This window comes from Lepisma saccharinum, chromosome 26, assembly GCF_977018435.1.
Source record: "Lepisma saccharinum chromosome 26, izLepSacc3.1, whole genome shotgun sequence".
Taxonomy (NCBI): domain Eukaryota; kingdom Metazoa; phylum Arthropoda; class Insecta; order Zygentoma; family Lepismatidae; genus Lepisma; species Lepisma saccharinum.
In genome coordinates, this window is record NC_139254.1 from 6926686 (window position 1) to 6942504 (window position 15819).

The following is a 15819-nucleotide window of genomic DNA, read 5'->3' on the forward strand; positions in this document are numbered from 1 at the left end:
GCTCCTCCAGTTTTGTGATTGCAGTAGTAAGGAAAGAGAAGCCATGTACAATATAGAGTTTATCTTGCAATTCCTGTTTAAGTGCAAGTTTTTTGGCTTTTTCTACAGCTGAGGAATCACTAGGCAAAGCATATAAAAATTTCGATATTGTATGGAAATGATTGCAAATAAACGCTGCACCTTTTAACCATGTACCCCATCTAGTGAGGATGGGAGAGGGTGGTAGTGGAAGTTTCGTAATTTCTACGTACTTCTGTATTCTAGATGGAGCCTTTTTCAGTATTTTCTTAATGCTAGAAACAAATTCGTTCACATATGTATATTCATCTTTAAGAGCTTCACAAACTCGGTGCAAAGCATGAACAATGCAGGTCACATGTTTTAAGTTACGATACATATTCTTCAGATTAGAAAATGTAAGAACTAACCACACTCTATCATATTTTACACCCTCCGGCCACAATACAAAACATGCATCATTGAAACTTTGCATTACACTAGCATTATCTGTTTTGCCGAGAAAATAAGTTTTTAAAAGTATGAGTTTCACTTGATGTCCAATGAGAGGTGCTACTAAAATGTTGAAAACGTACCTGTTTTGCCTATCTGTGGTTTCATCTAGTATGAAATAGACTGGATGGTCAGCTATTTGCCCGATCTGCGAGATTTTAGCTTCATAAAGAGGTTGAAGGTAAGATTTCCTTAAGGTGCTCTCATCTGGAACTAACTTCCCAGTATGTTTTTGCAAATATGATTTCATGACAAGATTGTTAAGTTTCGACAGAGGTATTCCACACCCTATAAATGTCCTTGCTGTCTCACTGAAAAATTCACTTGTATTTCTGGAACTCGAAGATGCAAGCGCCTCACCAATGCATTGCTGTCGCTTCTCACCTTTACCATCTCGTAGTTCTTTATTCCTGACGTGCTTCCCACTTTGTAGATGCTGCACAACCCGAGTGCGTTGGTGTTTGTCATCAACAGCAATAGAAATATCACACACATCACACCTCAGAACAGATCCATCACTCTGAATGCCGTCACCGCTAAACTGTTTAACGATGTCCTGCAGTTTCCCAACATTTACTTTATGTTTTGGCATGGTGAACAAGCAAATCCGATGCATCGATCAGTCGATCACAGACTGCAGTTACCTTGCTTGCTGAGACGGGAGAAGGAAACGAAAACAAAACAGCTTTCCTACAACAATTCGTAAACAATACAGCATAGGACAAAAAGAGCACAACTTCTAGCATTTGTAACGCGTCATTGTTGGCACTGTTTAAAGTCCGCGCGCTTACTACATTAACGTCCAAGAACTGAAGAAAGCCGATTCATTGTTGTGCGGTAAACAAGAATCGCGTGCCAAGAAGCCGTGCTCGAATGTGGGTGGAGTTAAACAGTGCGCGAGTTGTATTAAAAAAAATGATAAAGATGCAAAAAAAGGGCGAAAAGGTGGAAAAGGTTCTGAGATTGTGAAAAAGGTGCAAAAAGGTGCAACGGAAACACCATGAGTAGAGTTCAATACGTGCTTATTTTGGGGATGAGTCACTTTTTTACCCATTTTACACAAAAAAATTTAAGGTGCAGCACCTAAAATTCCTAGCTCTGGAGATTACGCACCAAGAATGCCAGAAATTGGTCAGCAGCATGGGAAAACGTGTTCAAATGTGCTTGAAACTTAAAGGTGGACCTATTGACTATTAAAATGTCACACTTCATTCATATAATTTCAGGAGAAATGTTTGTTTCCAAGTATATTTTCAAAGTTCATATTTAATGATTTTACATTGACCTTTATTTGGATCTATTAGTTAAAAGTGCATTAATATGCCCTTACACTTTCTTGATCTTGATGTGCCTTTCAATAACATTACATAATAATTCCAATTTTGTATTAAAGTGTTTATTTCATGAAAAGCAGTCGCATATGTACTTGTTCTGTTTTTCTGAAAAACACATGACAAGATGGTCTTAAACTTTTGGTAGGGACTGACTGTATTACCTACAGCATAAAAATTAATTTATGCAAGGGAAATGTAGGTTGTTTCCAAATCAATAAGTGATTATGAATGTATTTTGAGTGCTGACTACTGAAATCACATGCATGTTTTCCCATCACGTCAGGATTTTTCACAATTTCACAATCAAAAATTCTCATATTCGCCATTCCATTACGCCTATTACAGAACGCAATAAAATAAATTTAAACAAAGGCAATTTCGGTTTTTACAAACCAATAGGTGATTCTGGAAGTATTTTGAATTATGATCATGCACACGACATATATTTCTTCCCATCACGTCAGGATTTTTTCCTTAGATCATGATTTTTCCTCCACGTCATTAAGTTCAATGAACCCACTACATTATAACATTGAGTTTTGGACATTTTGTGAAGGAAATGTTTACGAGGGATTTCGAAAATGGAATTTACGTAATCAAAGTTTACAATTTTCATATCAATGTTCCCTGTGAAGATAAGATGGATTAAATGCTTACTATTCTATGTGAATTTATAGTTCAGAATTGGAGGCTTTGTATTGTAGAAAACCAATATTTTACCGCCATTTAAACAGAGCCATCTATTGAGGAAATGGTGGAACCTCACATTTTATTGTGAAATCAAGACAGTTAATATATTGCTATGTTTCTCAAAAAGAAAACTAGACGTGATGGGTACAAATGGATTTTACTTTTGGAATCAACATTCTGAAATTATTCATAGACAACAGTCATCTGCGAGGCCAGTGATTCGGCATCCTTTTTCGGAGGGACACAGCGCTAAATTCCCCAATCTTGCGGACTGCCCCTCTATAATGAGTACGAAAAGAAAGACGAATATTAAACTCTTCCTAATCGTTAAAAGCAGACTTAGAAAGCATCGAAACACCCTTATCAAGGTACGGACATGTTTTCCAAGAGGAAAACCAAAGACATTTTCAATCCAGACATCTGCAATCGTCACGAGTTTGGAAAGTTTTCCGAAAACACGTCACGAAACTCTGCCTTCTTGACAGTTCGCAAGAACGACGGTGAAAGAAGAGAGAAAAATAAAGAGGAATTAAATAGAATTAGATACAGTTAAATGGTTTCCTCCTCCAACTTTCAAGGCCCTTTTCTGTATGGTTTACTCTGCTCGCAAGCATCTGAGGGATGAGGGGGGAGGGGGCGTAACGTACTCAATTCAACCAAAAGCTTAAGAGAAAGCTCCACCGTCAAATGGCGAAAGTTTTATACTTGGCAAGGCACCAAATGTTTGCCAGATATTTAGACCAAATTACTCGAAAGTTGGAATAGTTTATTTTTTCGTTTAGGATCAATGTCAGAATCCATATGTTCAACTGTACAGAACACTTACCTTTGAGATTATTACACATATGTTAAAATTAAGATAAAAACGAAGTGACCATTTAGCCTGCATATATCATAAACTAACTAACTAGCCTTCTTAAATCCGAAGGTTCATGGCTGCAGCAACACAGGCCTTCCATCCGTCCCTATCCTGAGCAAGATCTATATACTCTTTTCCATCCCTACCGATTTCCTTTAGGTCCATCTCAACGTTGTCCCTCCATCTTCGTCTTGGCCTTCCTACAGGTCTCTTACCATCAGGTTTACCAACAAGAATCCTGTGAACTCCTCTTTCCTCTCCCATTCGTGCCACATGGCTTGCCCACCTAAGTCTTCTTGATTTAATCATTCTAATAATATCTGGACATGAATACAAATTATGTAGTTCTAAATTATGTAACCTTCTCCACTCACCTGTCTCCTCATCCCTTTTAGGTCCAAAATATTTTCCTAAGGATCCTATTTTCAAATACTCTCAATTTATGTTCCTCTTTCAATGTAAGTTACCAAGTATATCATAAAACGTGAGATTTCTTTAAACTGGTTAGTTGAGGGAAATTGTCGTAAGGTTTGATTGGTTGTTGGAGTTTGCATTCTCGTGGTTCGTTCCAAAGTTTGTAGACGAACCAAAAACACACTCAGTATATCAATATTGGTTGCACGAACGGATCAGACGAAACAATTGCATCCAAATATATATCAGCCAAAATATCTCGATTTGTTTATATCTTAGTGATAGAACATCTACATTCTTAATGGACGAATGGATGAAATCAATACTCTTTACTTGGAAAAGTAACTGTAAAGTAATTATTATTTTTGTTACTTGGAAATTTACCTGAAAAATCCGTCTCGTGAAAAAATTAAATACCGTATTTGCGGCGTATAAGACGCACCCCTTTTTTTGGACAAATTTTTGAGGAAAAAGCTTTATCACTTTATTTAAATAATGTACACTATTTCAAATGTAAAGTAATACGTAGGTTTACTTTCAAAAAATAATGTTCCTAATCTAACTTGGAAAGAATATATTTTAATCTTCTTCATTATACATCGGAAGGAAATTGTTTAACTTAGAACACAGAAAATTTCCAGAAATTGAGGTAATCAAAAACTGAGTATCGGCACCTTGTTTTTCAGAACTATTTTTAAGAAAAAAGTGCGTCTTATACGCCAGCAAATACGGTAATTCAATAAATGAATGAATGATGAAAAAATTGTTGGGTGCTTTGACACATGTGGCCATTTTGCACCCTTCAATGTTACTGGGAAATATCCCCTCATCTAAAATCCTTACCTAAGAGTTAAAATATAAGGGTAAGAAGCTCCTTGAGAGAAGTTAAAAGTCCAAAGGAACATTGCAGAGGGCAAACAAAACACATTAAAAAGGTAAGAAAACACCACAAGCTTCCTCACAGACAGTGGAAGGGACCAGATATTCTCAAAAAGCTAAAGACAATTGGTAAAGGATTGTCGTCATCTCCAAACAAGGATGATAAATAGTCGGAAAAGTAAAATCGACACATTCAATATGAATATGCCGATGTTAAATCCATTAAATAATAAAAAAGCAGGCACTTAATTCAGATGAATAAACAAAGAATTCAATAATTTAAAAATATTGTTAAGATAAATAATTAACGTGAGTCATGCAAATATTAGGGTAATGCCAATCAAGTTGTGCAGATGTCATGTTTCAAAAGCGGAATCTAAATGTAAACGAGTATTTCCCAATTTTGGCAGTTTCCGGTGCTCCAAACGTACCTGAGCATTACTCAGAACCTTTCACAGAACATCATGAACAAATCGTACACAATAACGCGCAATTTACGTTTGAACAATTCGGATAAATATTATGTGGCTGTTGCATAAAAAAACAAGTTTTGCTGTGAAAGAAATAAGCAAGAAAATTTCCAAGATTCATGTGCGGAGGATTGAGAAATATGAGAGCAAGTAATAATAGATTATGTCTTATAGAGATTGTTGCATTTGAGTTAATAACACGATGTTACTCGTATAATGAGAAGGCAAGTTGAGAAAGAAAGGTATGTTTTGTGACTTTAAGTTATTGTTAAAGTGCAGAAGTTAATACTGAGATTACCATTTTGTTTGAATAACAATTATTGCACTTTTTTTATTCTATTCTGACAATGTTATTAATTTGATGTGGTGCCAATACTTGAATATGGTTGTGCAACATCTATACTTTTCCAAAATTGTCTATTTACCTCGGCATCCGGGGCAGACCAGGGCCGGATTAAGGTGAGTGCTATTGATGCTGCAGCATTAGGCCCATTCCTGAAATAAGCTCGGATGAAAACAGACAAAAATTTTCCGAAAGCTGAACAGTTTTCTTTTGCTACATTAACCTGAAAATAAATCTTAGAATGAAATTTAGAGCCCCAATTTCGGACGCCTAGACACAGCGTCACTTATTATACAGTTACTATTCTTCTTTGCGCTGTGACGTAACTATAACGTCGTTGTGTTTATTGTTCACCGAAGATTTCAAGCATCAGACCCAATTTCGTCTTACTCCGGCCCTGGGGCAGACGCCCCCCCTCAAGCTACGGTTTGGTCATGTATACACGATTATTCACCAAACACCAGCAATGTCTTGGCTTCGTGACTAACAGAAAGTTTTGAAAAAAGAACGTTCATCTAACACGGATGAAAAACATTTCGCGTCTGAAAAAGCTTATAAATCGGTTATGAAATTCAGGGGAAAATGCAGATTCGACAACGCTTATGAAACTATAAAGAGAAGTGGGTGGTAATCTGATGTTCCTGTAGAAATGCCGGAGGTACACGTACCGCTGTTTTTTTTCTGTAGATGCCTGTAGGATTGTCTTTCTTGACACTTACCTGGAAAAAAGGAGAAATTTATTGAGATAAGCATCCGTAGTTGATAAATTCCTACATTACCATTGACGGTTTTGGATTGCTTGATGTCTTAAGTTCGCTTTATGCACAGATAGGGTAATCGTGACTGTACAATGTGCCTCCACTGGGTATCAAACCCAGGACCCTTTGATTACAAGGCGACGACGTTACCACTATGCCATCGGGGGTGGCAGTTTTAGAGGTAAGATGATAATAAACTCAGTAGGGCCAAAGATATTTAGCCGAAATCTTATCCACATACATATAACGTCCCTGGTTCAAATCCTGGCCTTGGCATTGGTGTTTTTTGTGAGTGTCACTCAGTTTCAACACTCATTATCATCGTCCCGATTAGCCAAATGTGGCAGAAAAGCAACAGTAAAACCTCGTTAATCCAGACTAATGGGAAGAGGGGATAAGTTGACCGGTTTAACAAAAGTCCGGATTAACTGAAATAACCTGAAAGAACAGTAGAAAGTGCATTAAAACTCAGTTTATAGCAACAAAACACTTTTATTATGGTGTATTTAAAGGGGATAGGCCTAAATACACTATACAGTGCAGTACAAAGTCTGCGGGAAACAGAATTTCATCAGTGGTTGACTGCATTTTCTTTGGGAAGTTCTCTTGTTCACTTCTAGCCACATTTAAAATATTGCATTCTGCTTTTTTTTGCCCTTTGCCTGTCCGGATTAAGCAAAGTCCGGTTTATCGGGGTTCGGATTAACGAGATTTTACTGTAAATCCATACCGAACGGTAAAAATGGTGGCCACTTTCTTTCTTGACTTCCGGTATTTTAGGACTTTGCAAACAGTTGCGATAATTACAATGAATTAGATGATAGAAAGTTGTGGTTTTCAGTACATTTCAAGGTAAATTTTATGTTCTGTACCTTCTTACACCATTTCTATTGAAAATGGCTGAAATATACGGCCAAAACTGATATTAATTGAAGAAAAGTGAAAGTTTGGCATTTTTTTAGTAGGGAAGAAATGTAATATCACAGCTATAATTCCTGTAGAGGAAACAAATACATCCAAAGTTTTACCAGAAAATATTTGAGCTCTGTTACTGGTTTCGTTTTTCATTATTTTTTTAAAAAATGTGGGCCGCAATATCTCTGGTGGGGACCTGATAAAAAATTGATATTTACAGCATAAAGAGTACTCTATGAGAGCTACCTGTAAAAAAATTTCGAGATTAACATTCCGTGGATAAAACAAGTTACAACAAGAGGAAGTTGGTCAAATGCTGGCAAATTTTTGTCATTAGTTACAAATATTTACTTTTAATGAATTATCATGCAATTTAAATCATTGTATTTATTAATAGCATCATGCCAATGGCATAGTAAACCCGTTGGTAGGTATTATGAATGAAAATATATGTAAGGCAGAGGATTGTCTGAACAGGTTAAGACAAGAAATAAAAATGGCCGCCAATTTCAAACGAAGTCAAGTTTTTTGGAAAATAATGCCTGTTTTGAACTACCCTACAACAACATTTTTTCTAATGCTCGAGAAACCAATGCTGGACCATTTGATATAGATTGACCCGACTGTACAATACCGAGGATGGGACAAAGTGCTTTAAGAGCGCTCCTTGGTCTTTTCTTGATGACGTAGAAGAGCGAGACAAAGTTCCGGAAACGTTTATTGGCCTGAACGAGGCAATTACGACCTGAGAGCACTTCCGGTCAGGCAGGAAATTGATTTCCTCGATTAACTTCCTGCTCTCCTCCCCTAAAATCCCCCAAAGGGGGAAATCTCGGGGGGCGCCCTCATCGAATTAATCAACCACTTAGGGAAACCGAAGGCTCTTCAATTTCAGTGCGAAACTGTCCATTAGGGTGCCCCGGAAACAGTGTCGAGTGCGAATTCTCACCCTTATTGCCATCAGTGGTTAACCTTATAGCACTGCACCGCGTTCATGAAGTCCGTAAAGGGGATAGCCTTATTGTGCTACGAGGGTCATCAATGAAACAATGGAACGTTTTGGTTTAAAACACAAACGACAAATGATATGGACAAAAAAAGATGATATAGAAACTACACACGCTTTTCACGAAAGCATTTTCTTTAACATTTTTGCTAGAATAAATGATACGTAAATGCTTCCAAAAACCTTATAGCAGATATCACTTTGCACGAGAGAATTTCACGGAACATATTGGTTAGCTTCTGCGATTACAATGTGTAATAGATACAGCACGAAAGGCACGAGGAGCTACACCATCTATTTCAGTGCACGGTGTTTACAATTGAAACAACTAAAATATTCTTCCATACGTGCACAGTAAACGTTGTAAAGTATATATTTAAGCAGTGCCATTGCTTTCGTACCTAATACATTTTAATTGGAAGCGATATTCCTCTTGGTTGAATAATTATCGTCGTTTAAAAGTGTGAAGTGATACGTTGTTAACATCTCACGCGGCCGCCATTACAACTGCACTCGTGACCTAGAGGTCGCTTGTGATTGGTTACGCTAAGAAAAATGCTACGGAGCGAGCCTATCCTGGAGAAATGTCATGAAATATGCCATGACATCTGAAAAACCATAAGATTTTTCACTTTACACGGCAGTATTTTAATCATGGCTTAAGTGTTAAGAAATATGCTAAGGAAAATGATTTCGTCGAAAGCGGGCCCCACAATGACGGTATCAACAAACTGATATCATTCTATAATAAGTGCTTGAATGGATATGGCGAATATGTGGAAAGTAGAGTATGGTATGTAGTTCCTGTACCATAATTTTTTTTTGCACACGTCAATTGTCGTTTGTTCTTTACACGAAAATGTTCCTTTCTTTCTGAATGACCCTCGTATATTTCACCCTCTGAGCAAGGACGAATCCAATCACCTTTTCCAGGGAGGGTCAAACAAACCCTTTCTCTCCGTGGGGGAAGGGGGGGGCAGGATTGATTAATTTGGTTCATTTTACTTCGCTTCTCTGTACATTTTTGCTAATCGCGAAGATAAGAATGATATGATGAAATCGATGAAAGGACATTCACAAAGAGCACCCATTTCCAGTCCGGGATTCGATCCCGGGATCCCTTGCGTCGTAGCGCGCTGTGATAACCACTCCTCTCCACGAGTGTAGGTTCCACGAGCAGAGAAAATAAGCATTTTGTCACGTAGGGCAATGTTTAATTCTGAATTATTTGAAAAGGGAATATCATTTATTTTACTTCCCACTTATCAAACACAATGAACAGGATTAAAATGTCTCTCCACTAGTCTTCCGTGGGGGTGGGGGGGCAGTTGCCCTCTTGAACTCCCGCTGGATACGCCCATGGCTCTGAGTGGTCGCCTCGAAGATTACGGGCTCCAATCAAGGCTTCTTCATTCGCGTTCCTTCACAGAATGTTTCCTTGTGATTTTCATCCACATCGTCTCGAGTAGTCAAAAGTTTTAAAACAAAAAAATTGAATCCTTAGCAGTAAGGTGACTCTTTTTAAGAGTCAGACACATTTCTAAGAATACATTAATTCCTCTCTCCTTAAAATTTAATAAATTGGCGTTACGTCCGTTTTGTACCCATACTACGTACTAATTTTGGTGCATCAAATAGAAATATCTGCAGTTATTTAGTTTCAATATGTATAACTTCTATAACAGTTGACATTATCTGTATTCGAGACGTGTAAGCCTTCCTTATTCTGCAAATAATTCTGTTCCATATAGCCCTTTCTTTCTTGCTCTAGTTCGGATTTAATATATAACAATTTATTTTAATTGGGATTAAAGATACCCTACCGTTTAACCGATGAAAGATAGCTATGAACCTGCATACTGGACCCCCATTGGTACGTGGTACACATTAAATCAAGTATTTTAATTACTAGAATATAAAATTCATTGAATAGGAATGGATGACAGTTTATTTAACAAAATTTAAATTTGGTATTAGAACAATAATATAATATATATATACATAAACTGTCGTTAACAATTATGGTCTCAACAATAACATTAATATATATATATATATATATATATATATATATATATATATATATATATATATATATATAACAAGATAATTTTCAATAGTTATCCTTAACTAATAATTGACTTTCTCTCCTTTTGCTGACTATTTAATTGGTATCATTATCATGGGCCTCCGGAAGGGGAGCAAGGGGGGCCGTGCCCCCCCTGGAAAATGAAAGTCAACCATAAATTATATATAGTTTTGACATATAATTTCATTTCAGCCACAACAATATTTATTAATTATTGTATGAATATGATAAATTCAAATTTAAGCAATGTTTTTGAGGAAACAATTCTATTATTGGGGAAAATATGTCTTGTTTGCCCCCCTAGAAAAAATACCTTCCTTGCCCCTCCCTGGAAAAAATCCTGCGGACGTCCATGATCATTATCCATCTATGTTTTATCTGATTGCCTAAACTAATATTTCTATGTTAAATGCCCCCTTTTTTTCTATTTGTCTGTAATGACGATCACTCGGTAAAGATCAACCAGCAAATTAATATAATACTACGAACAACTCTACAAAATTAAATAAAATAATATTAAACTAATTCTCTACGAAAGAAAATAAATTAAATCATCACCACTACGTGCGTCTAAGTCCTCTGTTGACCTCACGTCGAGTGCCCTGTTGGATTATGATTTTGAACGTGTGCCAGCTGGAAGTGGAGTGTCTCTGTTCAGGATTCTTTCCTCTAACCGGCAAACTGAATGACGTAACATCTGATCAGTGCCGTCTATTGGCTTTTACCTTAACCATACCTTCTTCCATTCAGAGAGAGAGAAACCAAAATCTTACACAGGCCATATCCAGTATCGAATCAGTTAAATTAAGAACATTTGTGACCAATAAATGTTATAGAAGCAGAACAAGGACCAACCATATTCTTTTTATTATATTTGTATTCAACAAACGCTGCCATCTGTCTGTAAAGGTTACTACTAACATCATAGTTCTCTCAATGTGTAGAGCATGACTTGACGAAGATAAAATGCCCCTGTGGCGCTGTAGTCGGTAAGCGAGTTGTCGATTCAATCAGTTGCTTGCATTGTTTCCCATGTTCATATTTGTCAAATTGCGTAGCATTGTTAAAATGCACGAAAGAAGGGGAAGCGAGAGGTGAAAACAAATGACTGTGCACTTAAGTTCGCAAGTTTCAAGGAAACGCTAATACGGACTGGATCTACAGTTTAAAGTGGAAACCCGAACCATTATGTGCCTCCACCTGGTGTATGGCTATTTCTTTTAATAAGAGTTGGATATATTGTTGACAATAATTAATTGAAGTTACTGAGGCTTAACATAATAAGCATATTGCAAAATCATATAGCAATTTAAGAAGAGAAAACTTATAACCGGATAGGTTATACTACTTCTTAGTGTTAGTAATATTGTAGATGTAAAACAGAAAAGAATTTCGGATAGGACCTGGCAACATTTGAGAGTGTCAATGGAGGACGGAGAAAATACCGTTTCGTGAAATGTTTCGTGTATCTGACTTTGTTCATAAATAGTTATTTCTTCTGTGTATGTTAGTTTTTACTTCTATATGTCTTCAGTGCATCAATACATTAATCTCCTCTAACACAGACTGTTATTTCTTGAGACATTACTGTTTTTGCTGTCCATGTGTGTGCTATAGTAATTTCGCTGTTTCGAGGTGAGTTAATCCGGTACGATTTGGTTGAATATTACATTCGTTTGTACCTACCGGTTACATGCTGTTATTTTGATATCGATATGTACACATAGAAAACTAAATGCATCATATCGATTGATGCACCAGAATGCATCGATTGATGTACTAAAGTGTGTTTTGTAGCTTCTTTAAAGAATCAGATACACATTTGATGCATTTTGGTGCATTTTTGTATGCCGTGAAAGAAACACCAAAGTGCATCCATCATTTGATTCAAGTGAGGATCCCTTTCAGTCAAGATGCACTTCAATGTATTAGTTGATGTTCCTTGATGCACCTTCCTGCATGTTTTTGGATGATGCACTTAAACGTTTGGTCTGAGCTAATGACCTTACGTAGCTCAGACGAAACGTTTAAGTGGATCATCAAAAAAGATGCATTCTGGTGCATCAAAACGCATCAGCTGATGCATTAAAGTGCATCTCGACTGAAAGGGATCCTCACTTGAATCAAATGATGCAGTTTGGTGTTTCTCTCACGACACACAAAAATGCACCAAAATGCATCAAATGTGAATCTGATTCTTTGAAGAAGCTACAAAACACACTTTAGTGCATCAATCGATGCATTCTGGTGCATCAATCGTTATGATGCATTAAGTTCTTTTTCCATGGAGAAAGTAGGAGTACCTGGGGGGGGTAGAAGTAAGGGGGTCCAAAAATCCAACTCGGCCGGGTGAAAATTTTGTTGAGATGCCTCTGCATTGATTGATTGATTAATTTAGTTTATTTTCCTTCGCTTTTCGCTAATTTTGAGTTACAAGTGACAAGATGTAGGAAATGAACTGACAATCAATGGCCATTGGATCAAACGCCAGGGTCTCATTAGTCTGCGAAATGCAGTCCAGGGTGTGCTACGTGGAAGTGAGTGTCATTTGTGTGTGCTACGTGGAAGTGAGTGTCATTTGGGCGTGCTACGTGGCAGTGAGTGTCATTTGGGTGTGCTACGTGGAAGTGAGTGTCATTTGGGTGTTCTACGCCACTTACACCACGAACCGCCACTGGAATATACGCACTATTACAGGTTACTAAATACTCTACACAAAATGTCTGGACATTACAATTTGGGTGTGCTATGTAGAAGTGAGTGTCATTTAGATGTGCTACGTGGAAGTGGGTGTCATTTGGGTGTGCTACGTTGAAGTGAGTATCATTTGGGTGTGCTAAGTGGAAGTGGGTGTCATTTGGGTGTGCTACATGGAAGTGAGTGTCATTTGGGTGTGCTACGTGAGTGTCATTTGGGTGTGCTACTTAGAAGTGAGTGTCATCTGGGTGTGCTACGTGGAAGTGAGTGTCATTTGGGTGTGCTACGTGGATGTGAGTGTCTTCTGGGTGAGCTACATGGAATAGAGTGTCATTTGGGTGTGCTACGTGAAAGTGAGTGTCATTTGGGTGTGCTACGTGGAAGTGAGTGTCATTTGGGTGTGCTACATGGAAGTGAGTGTCATTTGGGTGTACTACTTGGAAGTGAGTGTCATTTGGGTGTACTACGCCCCCTTACACCACGAACCGCTCCTGGAATATACGCACTATTACAGGTTACTAAATACTCTACACAAAATGTCTGGGCATTACAATGACACTCCAATGACATCATTGGGTTACACTGAGAGAGCCAATAACATGTAATTATTTTCCTCGCATCTAAAAATATATCCAATAACAGCTGTTAAACGTCCACAATAATGCTGGTATAATTTGATACCCAGGGGGATATCGACCGAAATGAAATTAAATAAATGCTCAAAGGGGTAGGAAACTAGGCGAATTTGTATCCTTTTATGACGAAATGGGGTAAAATGAACCCCAGGCGTTGTTTTTCAACGCCACTGGATTTCAAAGTTAACAAAGTACTCAGAGGAATCCTTTAGATGGTAAACACATCTGGAAAAACTGGTGTTATTAGCCGAAACATGATAGAAATGCATGGTTTCCCGTTTGTATTTAATCTATGGTTACCACGTTTTACTTGCCAATTAATTTGGTATACTTCCTTCGTTTCCGTTGTGATGTCTGAAGTGGGATTTTTTTTATCGCTTTCCTGTTAAACAGGATTATTAAAATTCCTGAACGTGAATATGGCCTCTGAATATGAACAAAAAATATTCTTCAAATTCAATTTTGGTAACAAATATCTGTTTTTGTTCACTGCCATCATAGTGGGAATTAAGGGGCTGTTCCCCCCAACCTATCCCAACTAGAGCCAAGCATTTCTGGCAACGAGGGTGAGTTTTCATCCCTGTCAAAGATACGCAGAAAGTCCCATTCTGTTATAAGCTCAATTTATGTTCAGAATGATTGATTGGTTGATTTTATGATGAGTATATCAGCACATAGGCTATTTCTTCCCGTCATGCAATACGAGGATTAGCTAAGTCAACACTTAGGACGGGCCCGAACAAGAAATAAAATACCTTTTAAAAACTTACTTACTCAATTTTTAAAACTAATTCATTCATTCACTACTAAACAAGAACAAAACCTCCAATTATAACACCATTAAACCCTGTTTTCATGATTATGAAAAAATATAAATATGCTGACCAAGGCAGTAATTTATTTTATTAAAAACCTAAAATAAAACGTAACGTTTCAACCTTCTAGCAAGGTCTTCTTCAGACTCTGCACCAAGTACAAATGTAACAAGGTACAAAATAGTACACAAAAATTACTCCCTCCAGACTATTAGAAAGTTGTTAGGAACTTTGGTGCAGGTAGCTTTCACTTTCCAACTGTACTTTCAACTAAAAGGCTAAACATAATTACTTTCATATAGAATGTGAAGAGATATTCATATAGAATATCTCACGCTCTCTTTCCTTCATTTTTCTTCCTTCTCCTCTCCTCTTTCTCTCTTGTCCTTTCCACTCTTTCTAACACCTTCTTCCATTCTTTGTTTAACTTCAGTCCCCCATTCCAGTTCATTATGTCTTCTTCACCTTTATTCTCTATTTCCTTGGCTTCCTTCCATTTTCTCACTAGCATTCTCTTCTCCCTTCCTATCTGCTTAGCCTCATCCCACTCTATGTTATGCCCTGTTTCTCTCGTGTGTTTAAATATCGCATTTCTCTCTCGCTTAAGTCGTACATCATCCCTTTGTTGTTTCACCCTGTCTTTCAGCCTCTTTTTCGTTTCACTTCGTAGATAATTCCTTCCTCTTCCTCCTAATGTCTCTGAGGACTACAATCTCCTTGCTTATTAAAAGCTGAGGCTGTAAGGGACACTCAGCACACACAAAAGGACACACACAGTCCTATGAGGATTATACTGGCCGTATGTTCAGACGCCAGAGCCTCGTTGGCCTGAAAGAAGCAGTTACCGGGTTGTACTACCTGGAAGTGAGGTTGACTTTTAGGTGGCTTACCAGAGGATCGCTCCCGAAGATGAAGATGAATGATGACTAATGAGACAGGCTGATTTTTTTAGTAGTGGCAACGATGCTACAGCGACGCTGTGCAACGGAGCCAGGCAATGTCATTATATCAAAGGTTAGTTACATGAAGTTACAGTTTTGCCACATGAAGGGAAATTTCCCTTTTGCAGGGAAATTTGGACCGAAATTTTAGTCAAAAGGGAAAAGGGAATTTCGATGAAAAATACCACAATTTCAGGGAAATTGTAAGGCCATCTGACTACATTATTACAGTTTATGTTAATTTTGAATTTCATATCTACATTTTTTATGTTATTATTTTCTATTCCTACTTGATTGATTGATTTGGTGTTCTATGTCCACTTTATGCACAGTAAGGCTAATCGGGACTGGACCTACAGTTTAAAGTGGGATCCGAACCACTTGTGCCTCCACCAGGTATCGAACCCGGGACCCCTTGATTGCAAGGCGACAACGCTACAACTGCGCTATCGGGGGGCCCCTCT